This window comes from Fukomys damarensis, unplaced genomic scaffold (assembly GCF_012274545.1).
Source record: "Fukomys damarensis isolate Sample0158 unplaced genomic scaffold, DMR_v1.0_HiC HiC_scaffold_5, whole genome shotgun sequence".
Classification (NCBI taxonomy): Eukaryota; Metazoa; Chordata; class Mammalia; order Rodentia; family Bathyergidae; genus Fukomys; species Fukomys damarensis.
This window is the reverse complement of record NW_022900917.1, coordinates 75,854,262-75,859,473: the sequence shown is the minus strand read 5'-3', so window position 1 is coordinate 75,859,473 and position 5,212 is coordinate 75,854,262. Positions and strand designations below refer to the sequence as shown.

The following is a 5,212-nucleotide window of genomic DNA, read 5'->3' as shown; positions in this document are numbered from 1 at the left end:
GGTGTGAAATAACTTTTCATTCTTGCTTCAATTTGCTTGTCTATCATTTTGATATGGTTAATAGAGTTTTCTTGCAACACATATTTTCTTCCATAAATTATCTGTGCTCAATCCTTTTTTATGTGAGGTGTTTTCCCTGTATTCATTTATACGAATTGTTCATACATTAAGGTTGGTAGCTATTTTTCTGGACATATACGAACACACAAGTGAACGGCCTGGCTTGTGTTGCCTTTCTATGCTGAAAACCTAGCCCAGTTCTGGGCACACAGTCAGGTTTTAATCAATCTTGGAGACATGATATCATATGCAGGTTCAATGCACAGATTCTAGAAACAGTGTTTGGGTTTGACTCTCAGTCTCACTGCTTACTGGCTGTAAGAGTTATTTGGCTTTTTAAATCCCATTTTGTAGCTGCAAAATGAAGATAACAGTGTGTCTGCTCTGGTCTGCGGTGAGGGAGGGGGGCAAGCATTATTAGAGTTGGGTAATTGGTTAATTTCTGCTGTAGGATAAATCACCCCAAAATTAGCAGCTTTAAATAATTTACTTGGTATAAGAATCTATGATTTGCAGTTTGGAGTTGAGCTTGGCGCAGTTATCCTGGTCTGCCCTGGGGCTGGGTGATCAGCTGGATTTATCTGTGCCTCTGTCATCAGCTGTTGCCTGGCTGGGAGCTGGCTGGTCGGAGCAGCCTTGGCCTAGCTCACGTCAGCTTCATCTCTCCCATTCTTGGGCAGACTAGCCCAGTTTGTTCACCTGAGGGTACCAGCATGGGTCTGATTGGAGGTTGCCATTGGCCTCTTAGCCAAAGAAAGGTAAGTGAATAGGCAAAGTGGAAATGGCTGCTATCCACCTGCCAGTCTGCCAGATTCCAAATTCCTACCAACCATGGATGGGGTCTAACTTCTCATCCTCTGAAGCCCGGGAGGCCCAGAGAGATGAAACGACATTGGCAATTGTCTCTCTTCGCAGAGAGAAAGTATCACATAATGGTGTGGCATACAGCTTGGAACCACAGCTGTACTGCCTGCTTTTAAATCCTGACACTGTCACGTATCAGCCACACAGACGCTCCTTGGCTTACCGTGGGGCTGCATCCCAGTGAACACACAATGTGTTGAAAATATCATCAGTCAAAATACGATGAATAAACCTAATTACCCAGCAGCTAGCTCAGCAAGAGTACATTGTAGAGTGTTGGTTGCTATCTCCTCATGGCAGGGAAGCAGGTATCTAGTGGGAGCTGTAGCTCACTGCTGTTGCCTAGCATCTTGAAAGAGAATCATACCACTCTCCTGGAAAAAGATTAGAACTCAAAATTTGAAGTGCTCCTAGCAGGGTGTTGCTAGGTACATGCTAGAACCAAGCTGAGCTTTATCTAGTCTTCACATGTGGCAGTTATTGCTTTCAGCCTCATGCAGGGAAGGAACATGAGTTTCCTAGTCAGGTGGATCTGTTGAAGAATTCCAATTGCAACCATTTAATCCGTCACACCTAAGCTAACTTGAATACCTAATGTGTGATCAGTACCAACAGTTAGAAGTGTACTAGGCAGGGCAGGCAGAGCTCCTGACTTCTGGTGGCTCACATTCTTGAGGAGAGCAGAAGGAGAAAAAGTGGACTCCAGCAGATACTGAGCACCATAAGAGGAGATCTTGTGATCATCTGTTCCCAGGGAAGGTATAGAATAGAAGGAGAACATCTGGTACAGCAGACCAGGGCACTGGTTGTTTAAGCCAGGCAAAGAAGATCCAGGCAGGGAAAGTTTGTAGAGATTAAGACTCTTTGGTACCAGATGGCAGTTGATCATGAAATCCAGGGCCCAAATGATTAGATCAGAGCTGGTCTCCCTGGTGTACCCGAGACAGATTTAGGACCAAGGAACTGGGGCAGAGGTAATAAACTTAGGTGCTAGCCAGTGCAGCGGAAGAGCCCGGTCTCCAGGGGACACCCTGATACAGACCACACCTCCATCTTCTCAGGGTAGAGGTGTGCAAAAGCAGATGCCCAAAATGATTTCCAGTAGGGTGAACTACAGAAAGTGTGAAAACTGCCCACTGTATCCCACTGAGTAACATGAGAGAGGCAAAATGATGTCATCCATCAAACTGTTACATGCACACCATGAACCAAGGATCTCAGTAAAATGCAGACTCTGACTCCTGGGGTGAGGAGTCTGGATTTTTAGCCAGTTCCCAGGTGAAGTGAATTCTGTCCATTTTTAGACCACACCTCACATAGCAAGGCTTAGTAGAGCCAGGCTGTGAGCAAACTCTGGCCCCACCCTGTAGCAGTGACACACCAGCACAGCTTTTCTTCCTTCATTCCTACAGCAGCAAAACGCACAGAAGCCATAGCTGTTTTAGGTATGTTGCAAGCACTTTTCTAATTCTTGCATTTCTTCTGTTTCACTTAATCTACAGTAATCTGTCCCTGTTTATAGACGAGGACACTGAGCATAAGAGCTGCAATCAACCAGGCACAATCTTCAAGTTGGAAGTACTGTAGCCAGGATGCAGACCAAGTCTCTTAGTGTCCGGGGACATTTGATACTGCAGGTGAAGCCCATCTTCGGCCTCATGTAGCGGATCCCCTTTTGGCACCCCGTGTTAGGTCTCCATGGAGCACATCTGATTGCAGCCTCAGCTGTGGTCAGCAGGGGTGACAGCAGCTGAACTCCACAGTGTTTTTCTAATTCCAATTTCTGTGCTTAGACCAGAACTGTGTGTGTGTGTGTGTGTGTGTGTGTGTGTGTGTGTGTGTGTGTGTGTGTAGAAGGGAGGGTGTGCATTACATTGCTTGGGGCGACTTGCCATTGGTGGGACAATGTATTAGCTTTCTGCTTTCAGAGGGTGACTCTGCACATGTCTCTGAGGGCCCAAAAAATTAAGACCCCATTACTTCTAGCCACCTTCCTCCAGTGCATACCCTCACCTCACTGTGCCATTTTCCCTCCCTGTGGCATCCTCTCTGTTCCTTCTCTCCTACTTCCTGGGGCCACTTTCAAAAGAAACTACCTGCACTCCAGTCCTCCTCTTGGGCACTGAGACTGAGGAATGCAGATTTCACAGGAGTCAAAAGGTAGGAGGCTGGGGAACAAGGAATAATGGGGATTGGATATAGGGTTTTAGAGGGCAGAAAGAAGGGAAGGAAGAAACTGATGTGTCGAGTACCTATTGTGCTTCAAGAACTCTACACATCTGCTTCTTCAATTCTCAAACAGCTTATATACTATACTCGGTATTCTCATTTTATACGAGAGTGAGCTTGAATATCTTATTAAGGATCCTCAGAAAGCTAATACTTTGAACAGATTCAAAGTGAGTTCTGTTTAACTCTACGCCCATGTTCTTGTCTCCTAAACCCAAGCATTTCCATGTGGCAGTTTTGCTTGTTCTTCTAATCAGCGCTGTATTCCACAAGTCACAGGGATGACTGTTCCCCCTGTAAGAGTCTTGAGGTCACAGAAAGCAGAGAAGGGCATTTATTTATCTTTCTTTTGTCCACAGCCTGGGTATGGTGATAATGTTTATATAGTTCAGAATAAACACCATGAAGTAGCTGTGATCTTTGACATTTCCCGCTTCTAAAGATAGAGATGGTTATTTACAAATATTTGGACAACTCGTTAGACTTTTCCTTGCTTTTGAAACTGTGTCTGCTTAAGTTATATGTGCTGTTTCTCTTGTTTATACTTACAGATCTTTACACAAACCCCAGGTAATGGCTGGCAAAGTGAACCTGAGAGCTAAGAGCTTGCATAGGCTCTCTGTGGGTTAGGGTCCAGTGTCCAGATGGCCTGGAAGAGACATCCTGTCTCTGTACTGTCTTCTACAGCTGTTACATCTCCTTCCTGACACCTAGCTGCACAGTTCTGAAAGAAAATAAAACAACAAAAATAAGAAAGAGAAAGGAAAGTAGGCTCTTTCTGCGCACCTCCTCCTTTGTTGTAGAGCTCCAAGACTGTCAAAATTAATGTTAGAACGGACTTTAATTTCATATTAAGTGAGTTGTGGGCACAATACATCTATCATTCTGATGCCTACTTCAATCCTTCTTCTTTGTGAAGGAATTATTTGCCCTGTGAAAAGGAATTTATATTTGTTTTAAAACTCACAATTCTGGGGTTAGACATTGGTGTGGTTTGGAGTGCTTTGTCGCCCAAACTTCCATGTGCTGGTAGCTTGTCCCTAGTGTATTATTAGAGGGCATGGAACCTTTAAGATGGGTCCTAGTGGGAAACAACAAGGCTCTGGGCTTCACTCTCATGAATGGATAGATTAGTGCTGTCTCAGGACTGAGTCCCATCTCCTAGGCCAGACTTTCCGGATCCTTTCTGGAGAGGGTGGCTTTTTATAGAAACGAGAAGCCAGGCCCTTTCCGCTCTCCCTCTCTTGCTCACACACATTTCCCTTCTGCACATGTTCTCATTCTGCTTCTCCACCGCATTGTGACACCTCTGGGGGACTTTTGCAAGAACACCACTGTCGTGCTGTTTGGCTCTTCCAACCTCCAGAATTGTGAGCCAAGTAAACCTCTTGTCTCTATAGATTACCCAGCACCAGGTACTCTGTTGTAGCAGCACAAAGAACAATAGGAGATATGGTTAAAAACAAACAAACAAACAAAAACCCTTACAGGACAGGGGATAGAAGTTTGGAGTTCATGGCCAGTTCTACACTGATGCCTGTGTGACTCGAATAAGATGCTGTGACTAACGGTCAGCTGTCCCATGTAAACAGGGGCCAGGGTAGACACACAGCACATCATTCTTTCTCTAGCCATTGACTCTAAGACAGACTTTTCTTTTTCTTTGAGTACATCCAAAAAATAGGATGTTTTCTAATCCCAGGAGTCTCAGATTTATTAAAAGACACGGCTGATAGAACAAGTTATGCATCTGCTCCGAACAAATGAATGAATGAAGCAGAGCCCTAGCCTCCAAGCTTCTGAGAAGGTAACAGCTGACTTCAAGGCCTCCTACGGTGTTTTATATTTTACCTGGTATGATTCCTGTAAAAGTTTATTGGAAAAAAATTAAGGGCCAAATATTCAGCCAAGGCTCATGCTCTCAGACCATGGGAAGGTCAGGCTTTGTACTGTGATCATGAGATCAGAAGCCTCAGCTGTAGTCAAGGCCAGGACTGGGGTGAGCCTTAGAGTGTAAACCCCAGTGTCTTATGACCAAGGGTGCAAAATTTAAGGAAGG

General features: G+C 44.8%; 1 long non-coding RNA gene across 1 annotated transcript; it reads left to right on the top strand.

Annotated features, from left to right (window-relative positions):
• Nucleotides 1-2,460: 2,460 nt before the first annotated feature.
• On the top strand, nucleotides 2,461-4,911 carry LOC104865845. Its single transcript, XR_781279.1, has 4 exons — nucleotides 2,461-2,561; nucleotides 3,014-3,084; nucleotides 3,705-3,723; nucleotides 4,856-4,911. It is a non-coding gene; the product is annotated as an uncharacterized LOC104865845 (long non-coding RNA).
• Nucleotides 4,912-5,212: the final 301 nt, after the last annotated feature.